We start from the raw sequence: 8,909 nt of genomic DNA, 5'->3' as shown, positions 1-8,909 counted from the left end.
ATAATTTCTGTGAAATGGAAATGCTTACGTGACGACTGATGACGATGAAGAATTGTGGCTCAGCTCTTTGTAATGGGCTGGAAGCTTTAAACGGCTCACCAGTTACGTAATTCGCATTGTGTGACGCCCGGTCGCTATTTAACTCTCCCACCATGCAATATAACATACATTGACGTGAGAAAGAGAGACAGAGAGAGGGAGGAAGAACTTTGTTGAGACCCTGAGGAAATGGATGATGGGCTCATGGGCTTCCTTGGCAACCAATGCAAGTGCACTTGCGAGGAACCCACTACGCTATAAATCATAATTACTGTGAAGTAGGGCAGCAGCCACTATGCCATTTTTCGTCATTCAACGGAGAGCCGTGGTACCCGCTAAAAATATGTAAGGCATCATGCGCACTTTGTTGGTGTTGTGCCTGATGACGATGAAGAATTATTGCAGAGCCCCTTGTAGTGGGTTGGAAGCATCCAACAGCCCACTCGTTGCGCAATTCGCATTGTGTGACGCCTGGTTACAGAATTCGCGTTGTGTGGTGCGTGGTTGTTATTTCACTCTTCTACCACACGAAATTACATATGTTAACGTGGTTCCTTCTGGACATGAGGCCTGTATAGCGTCGTTTTGCAAGGCAGTTCCAAGCACCGGCATGGCTCTGAGGTACAACACTGGGCTCCCACGCAGAGGACCCAGGTTCGAACCCCGTTCCATCCTGGAAATTTTTTCTTATTTCGTTTTTTTTTCTTATTTCGAGCGATAGTGGTTACGGACACCGGCGGCGGCGGCGGCGGACAACTACGCCACCAAAAACGGCCGTTGAAATGATCTCGTAACAGCTTTCGCTGTAAAAGCCCTCAAATATCAATTTCGAGACACTGGGAAGAGCACCCCAGACTCGCTTAGAAAGAACGGCTAAGCGCGTCAGCGTTTCCATTCAATTTGCCCTTATATTTAATGTCGAAATGATATTGCTGAACAATGAAACTCCACTTCAGAAGGCGACCGTTCTTTGGTGTCGCGGTTTGCAGCCAGGTAAGGGGACAATGGTCCTTCTCTACGGTGAAGCGCATTCCTTTTCAGAAGCACAGTAAGCCCTCTCACGAGAGATCAATTTTCGGCTCAAATAGAGCACGGGATGTTCATTACCCTCGTCATCCTTCTGACATAGAACGGCTCCTAGGCCTCGATCACTCGCATCACACTGGACCGTGAATTCTCGGTCGTCATCAGGAGCTTGCAAAACCGGACGGCTAATCAGTACCGCCTTCAGGCTTAAGAAGGCACCCTCTTTCTTTTCATCCCAGACTACATTCGTCGGTTCCGTCCCGCGGAGAGCATCGGTCAAGGGGCTTGCCAAGGTGGAATAATCTCGGATGTAATGGTTGTAATATCCAGTGAGCCCCAAAAATGCTCTAACGTCCGTCTTTGTCTTTGGTCGCGGATAGTCGGCTACTGCCGACATCTTGAGCTCACTAGGTTTCCTGAAACCCTGACCTACGTTGTGACCTAAATAGTCTACGGTCGCTCTTGCAAGACAACACTTCTCAGCCTTTACGGTAAGCCCTGCCTGACGCAATCGGCCGAACACCTCTCTTAGGTGCACCAAATGATCTGCCCATGACTCGGAAAAAACCGTAATGTCATCCAAGTAAGGCACGGCAAATTCCTCACAGCCCTTCTGAACCCTATCCATAAGGCGCGAAAAGCAAAATGGAGCATTTTTGAGCCCGAAACTCATCATAGTGGGTTGATAGCTGCCCGTTGGGGTGACGAAAGCCGCGTATCTGCTGGCTTGCTCCGTGAGCGGCACTTGCCAGTATCCCCGAGTCACATAGGCTGCTCGACTGACCTGTTCCACCCTCTCTTCAATGTTAGGAATTGGATACACCTGATCCTTTGTGAGAGCATTTAACTTCCGATAGTCTACTACGGGCCTCGGGTCTTTGCCCGGAACTTCCACCAATATCATAGGAGAAGCGTATTCGCTCTCGGAGTGTTTAATTACTCCTAATTCGAGCATGCGCTTGACTTCTTTATCTAGAATACCTCTCTGTCGTGGAGATAATCGATAACAATTTGACTTCACGGGTTCCTCGGAAGTCAACTCAATGTTGTGCTCAGTCAAATCCGTTCCACCCGGCCTGTCGACGAAGCAGTCATCAAACTCTGTTATTAGTTCGCCGAGATCGGACAACTGGGATTCCTTTAGTTCCCCTATCTCCTCAGTTCTCCTAAGGAGTTCTTTAGTGCGGCCTCCCCCTTCGCTTAAACAAACAAAGTTGACTTCCATCTCCTCAGGAACGTTCAGTGTCATATTCACTACTGCCTCGCTTTGCACGGTTTTCACCACGTAATTGGTGTCGGACAGTTTTGCAACTACATCAGCGGGTCCTTCCCACTGCACTTCGAGCCTGCTCTGCTTTCACGTCTTTAGCAACATAACCTTGTCGCCGACACAGAAAGTTCGTTGACGGGCTGTCGTATCATAGTAGACTTTGGATCGAGCCTGGGCTGACTTCATGCTGGCCTCCACAAGTTCTTTAGCGTTATATAATCGCTCCAGCAAATTCAGAACGAACTCTACCACTGTAGGGTCTTCTCCGTGCCCTTCCCACGCTTCACGCACCATTCGCAAAGGTGAGCGCAGTGACCGTCCGTAAACCAACTCAGCGGGGCTAAAACCAGTGGATTCATGCGGTGCCGACCTCAAAGCGAAAAGTGCTGCTGGTAGGGACGCGTCCCAGTCTCGCTTGTTCTCATAACACAGTCCTCTAAGGACGCGCTTAAGGACGGAGTGCCACCTTTCTACGCTGTTGCTCTGCGGATGATGGACTGAGCTGTGCACTATTTTTATGCCGCATCGCTTCAGGAAGGAGTTGGTGAGAACGCTAGTGAATACGCTGCCTTGGTCACTTTGGATCTCGGAAGGAAATCCTACTCGCGAAAAGACCGACAGCAGCGAATCCACAACAATGTTTGACGTTACCTCACGCAGCGTTACCGCTTCTGGAAATTTAGTGGCTGGGCATAACAAAGTTAGAATGTAACGACATCCTGTCTTGGTCACAGGAAGTGGCCCAACTACATCTATCACCAACCTCTGAAACGGCTCGGTAATAAGTGGTACTTACACCATAGGTGCTTTCCACTTATCTTGCGCCTTTCCGACTCGCTGGAATGTGTTGCATGACCTCACAAAATTCTCCACGTCTTTGAAACATCCAGGCCAGTAATACTCCTGCATACCTGCCAAGTCTCCCGGATTTTGAACGTTTCTCCCGGTTGTACGGGTCGTAGGAAAATCTCCCGGAAATGGCTGTTGTTTGATGTCGTGACGCGAGGTGAGACGTTTCGCGTACAGATGCGCTACACGCAATTTAAAAATTGATCCTAAATGTGTTATAGGTTATATCAGCCGTTAATATTTCGTAGATCATGCGTTTGTGTACACACAAATCTATCCCACAAGTTATCTCGCCTTCATAACTTTGTGTCACTATACTGCTTTAAGTGAAGAGCCCAGCACTTAAAAGGGTAGCCGTTACCGGTGTCTGTCGGTGTCTTTCCAACTGGTTAACCCTTTGCGCTTCAATTAACTCTTCCCAGGTATTGTGTACCCCCATCTGGAGGAGTTTCATCGTGGATGTGGTTGGTGAGAGTCCCATGGCAATTTTATAAGCTTTGCGGATGAGGATGTTCACCTTCTGTCGCTGGCCGTTCTTCATGTCCACGTATGGAGTCCCGTAGGTTATGGTGCTTGTGAGCAACGCTTGAATCATGGCGATGCAGTCCTCTTCTTTGAGTCAATGGCGTTTGCTTGCAACTCGCTTGATAAGATGCGTTATTTGCTGAACTGTTCGTTGCAGCTTTTCCAGTTCGGCTCCCCCAGTACCATCTTTCTGAATAAGAAGGCCGAGGATACGTAGAGTAGAGACTTTTGTAATACTGATTCCCCCAAGCGTCACTTCAGGATCTGGGATTTCTTGCGGCCGGCGGCCTCGGGTGCGTCTCCGTAATATCAAGAGTTCTGATTTTTCTGGTGCGCACGAAAGACCACATGTTGTAAGGTATTGTTCAGTGGTTCGCACCGCTTCTTGTAGCTGATCTTGTTGGGTACCGGTAGATCCACCTGTGGTCCAAATTGTGAGATCATCCGCATAAAGCGCGTGCTTGATCCCCTTTATCTGATTTAGTTGGTTAGGTAGCGAGCTCATGGCTAAGTTGAAAAGAATTGGCGATATAACAGAGCCTTGTGGTGTCCCTTTAGGAGGCAGCGTGAACTTTTCTGAGCGAAGGTTTCCTAATCCTACCGGTGCTGTCCTATCGGTGAGGAAATTTCGAACATACTGGTACATTTTCTCACCGCAGTTGTAAAGATTTAGATGGTGAAGGATGCTTTCATGGGAGACATTATCGAAGTTCCCTTTTACATCGAGGGCGAGGATGGCCCGCTTGCTGTACGAGTCTAATTGGTCAATTACTTCTTCTTTGCTTTGTAGGAGGACGTCTTGTGCCGAAAGATTGGACCTGAAGCCAAACATGGTGTTAGCAATGTATCCATTTCCTTCAAGGTACGGGGTGAGGCGATTTAGAACCATATGCTCATAAAGCTTTCCTACACACGAAGTGAGAGATGTGGGGCGAAGATTCTGAATAACCAAGGGCTTATTGGGTTTTGGTATCATAGTTACTTCGGCGTGTTTCCACTCCGGCGGAACTCGCCCTTCGTCCCAACATGTATTGATATAGTCAAGAAGCGAATAAAGTGTTTGGCCGTCAATGTTACGAAGGATCTTGTTGTTGATTTGATCCTTTCCCGGGGCGGTGTTGCGAGTAAGCTTGCTCAAGGTCAAGCAAATTTCTGCTGCAGTGAAAGGGCGGTCCAAATCATGGTTGGGGCGACCTTTGTAAATGTCGTATTCTTGGTGCACCGTTCTGTTGCGATCTATTCCGAGAAACTTCTCCTTGGCTTCATTTAGGATGTCGTTTTCTGTGTCCTGGTAATTATATATAAGACGCTGCACATCCTGTCTAGTAGTTCCCCTGTTTTCCTTGGTCGCGAGGAGCGTTTTCACCACTGCCCAGGTGCGTTTGGTGCTCAACGTCCCTTGCAGGCGATTGCAGACTTGATGCCAATTTTGCCTCCCTAAGTGTTCGGCGTAGTCCTCTGCTTCTTTATTGATGTTTGCAATCCTGATCTTGAGTTTTCGGTTGCATTTGTTGCGCTTCCAGCGTCTGATGAGCCCTCGACGGGCTTCCCACAGGTGGAGTAAGTGAGGGTCAACGGCAGGGGTGTCGTATGTGAGCTGGATCGTTTTCGTGTGCTTTTCTGCCCTGGCTATAATGTCCTTGGTCCACTTTTCAATGTCTTCTAACGTAGTAGTTGTTTCGGAGCGAAAGGCTTGCCATTCTGTAACTTTTGCTGTTCCAATCCGTATCCTTGTTTTCTGATGCGGTATAATTGTTTGTACTATGTAATGATCGCTACCTAAGGTTTCGTCCAGGCAGCTCCATTCGTACTTCTTGATTCCATGAGTGAATGTAAGATCAGGGCTTGTGTTTCTGCACACGCTATTTCCGATTCGGGTAGGCACGTGAGGGTCGTTGAGTAGGGTCAGATGATGATGTTGAGCTGCATTGTGAACATCCTCCCCTTTCCTAAGGGTAGAAGTGTAGCCCCAGGCTACATGAGGTGCATTAAAATCTCCGACGACGATCAGCTTGTTTCCCTTAGCTATATGCTTGACTGCGCAGAAGAATCTGTCGAGATCTTTTAAATGATCTCGCGGGGGGCTATATACGTTGAGGACGAAAAGGCTTTGCTGCGTTTTTCTTTCAGGCACGATTTCAATTAAGGTATGTTCGATGCGATGTGGGACAATGTGAGTTTGGGTGGTGATACTGTTCCTGGAAAGAATTGCCGTTCTCGTTTTGCCATCTCTATCCTTAAGAAAAGCAAGGCTAATAATCAAGATGTATTCCGTGGAAGGTCTGTTCTTGTGCGTGGATGTGATGGAAGCAAGAAAGAGTATTGTGAGTGGGTACGTCTGAAAGTAACGTACCAGTCTAAAACTGCAGAAGTTGTTGCACTAGTTTTAGACGCAGTGGCGTACAACATTCTCCTTTCTCGTCCAGATATGAAGCGGTTGAGATTGAATATTTATTGGAACGATGAAGTGTCTGTTGATAAAGAAGCTGACAAAGCGGAGCCGGGACACAAAGAGGACCACCTACGGATACCGAACAAATGCAGTGTAATTCCACAACTGTATCCCGAACTGGTTTCCTTGGGAAGGTATCCGCCGGCGACTACAAATTTCGAGGTTCCCTTTCAGCTTTACGACAAAACACTTGTGAAGAAAAAAACCATATAACTTGACGCGAGAGAAGAAAGCATGGCTAAAGGAAGAACTTCGAAAGATGTTAGATTCCAATGTACTTCGCCCGTCGGTGTCTCCGTTTGCCTCACCTATTACCATTGCTCCAAAGGAAGCCGGTAGCTGGCGCCTGTGCACGGACTACAGAGCAGTAAATAGTCAGACACTGCTGATTCCTTTTCCAATGCCGAGGATCGACACTATCATCGATGAAACGGGAGGCTGTACCTGCTTTTCTCGCATTGACCTGTGCAAGGGCTTCTGGCAGGTGCCTTTGCAAGAAGACACCAAGCAATACACTGCATTTACATCATCATTTGGCATATATGGATATAACCGCCTTCCTTTTGGATGGAAAAACTCCCTGAGTCGGTTTCAGAAAATGGTGAACGCAGTATTGAACCCCTACACTGGACGCTTTTGCAACGTCTATGTAGACGACATCATCATTTACTCTAAAAGTGAAAAGCTCCATGAAGAACACCTGGCTCACATCCTGACAGCATTATCTGATACTAGGTTAAAAGTTAATTTGAAAAAGACAGTTCTTCAAAACCAAGGTCACCTTTCTGGGCAGAGTTTTAGATGGAACAACGAAGAACACGAACCCCGCAGGGGCGTCTGCGCAAGCAGGCGTTTGGTGTGTAGCGACACTACGGACCCGAGCTAACGGGGGGGGGAGGTTCGACCCCCTCCCACGCCTAGCCGTGCGTGGCTGTGCCGTGTGTGGGGAAAAGGGGATCCTGGGGGTTGAGCCGACGCCGGGTGTTTGGACCTTTAAGGCCCCCCGGCAGAGGCAACACACCCCTTTGGCCCCGGCTTCACGCAGACGGCACCCCTGGGCTGACCCACCCAGGGGAAATCGGCAGTCGCCTTTTCCTGTCTCTATCTCCTCACATCTTCGTCTTTTCACCTACTTTTCATCTTTCCTGTCTTCTCCTCTCTTCTATTTTACTTCGAATTTTCCTGGCGGCAAGGGTTAACCTCGTGTGCTCCACCCCACCTTGGGATGCGTCACATCTGGTTATAGCGGCGGTGCACAGCTGGCGTGTGCAAGTGCTTTCTTTATGTCTTGCAGCGTCCCCTTGTTGGGCTCGGTGGTGGGTGGCTGCCACCGCTGCCGAACACAATCCATTTTTTATGGCTAATTACTTCCCCCCATTACCCACTGATCGCTCCCTGAAAAGGGTGCGCACCGAAGCAAACACCGAACTTTTTCAACCAAACAAAGAGAACTATCCACGCTACAATGTTATCCACAGTGACAAACCTGAAAAGACAGTTAGAAAACTGTCCCCATTCCTAGTCTCAAAATGCTTAGTAGATGCACTTGGACCAGGCTACAAAGCCACAAAAATGGCAAGTGGAGACCTCCTCATTGAAGTGCGAGACAAAGAACAATATGCAAAACTGTCCAGTCTGAAGAATTTCAGTGATGTCCCCATAACTGTATCTGCACATCGTTCAATGAACACTGTCCGAGGTGTTGCTGAACTTCTTGAGGGTTGGAAACATGGGAATGTAGTCAGCGTCCAAAGAATTAAGATCAAGCGAGATGGCAAGGATATTCCAACAAAGCACATAATCATTACTTTTTTCTCCAGCGTTCTTCCAGACACACTTGTAACAGGTTACACAAAGCTCCGTGTCCGCCCATACATTCCGAATCCCCGACGATGCTTCCAGTGCCAAAGGTATGGTCACAGTTCTCAGACGTATCGAGGCCAGTCCACATGTCCCAAATGTGGATCCACTGAGCACAACTCAGAAACATGCGAAAATGCACTTCACTGCGTGAACTGTGATGGCGAGCACGCCGCGTACTCGCGCTCGTGCCCATCTTGGAAAAAGGAGAAGGACGTAATCGCACTAAAAATCAAAGAAAACATTCCGTTCGGGGAAGCGCGGAAACGCCTCTCGTTCCTTCAAGGAACAAAGTATGCTGATGCAGTGCGTAAAGGGGCAGCACCGCAGCAGCCCCAGGCAACCTCCTCTCGGCTGGCGCGTAGCGAGCCAGTGGCGGTGCCACCTGCCCCTTTGGCGGTAGCAGGTAAGACTACTCCGCCTACATCGAAGCAGAGCCCCTCAACCTCTGGGCTGTTGGGGCAACGGGCCTCTCCGCATGCGGCGAGGTCTCTAGTAAGGTCGACGGGCGTTCACTGCCTCACTCGAGGCGATGGACACCAGCAAATCTCCTTCGGCGTCGACGATGTCGAAGGACCGAAGCGGTTCGCTTGAGCGCTTGAAAAAAGAAAAAGCGGCTCGAGTGATTGCGCCTGATAAAGTTACATAGACCTGGAAAGTACTTGTACGCAGAGAACCTACACTACACTACTCTACAAATCAAAATGGATACACAAATAATCCAATGGAATGCGAGAGGTCTAATTCGCAATCTGGATGATATCCAAGAGCTACTTTCTGAATTCCAACCAAGGTTATTCTGCGTACAAGAAACACATTTAAAGTCAAGCCACAAAAACTTTCTCCGACAGTATGTCGTCTTTCGTAAAGACCGCGAGGACGCTCTTG

This window comes from Rhipicephalus sanguineus, chromosome 6 (genome assembly GCF_013339695.2).
Source record: "Rhipicephalus sanguineus isolate Rsan-2018 chromosome 6, BIME_Rsan_1.4, whole genome shotgun sequence".
NCBI lineage: Eukaryota > Metazoa > Arthropoda > Arachnida > Ixodida > Ixodidae > Rhipicephalus > Rhipicephalus sanguineus.
The sequence above is the reverse complement of the archived record's forward strand: the minus strand, read 5'-3'. Positions refer to the sequence as shown.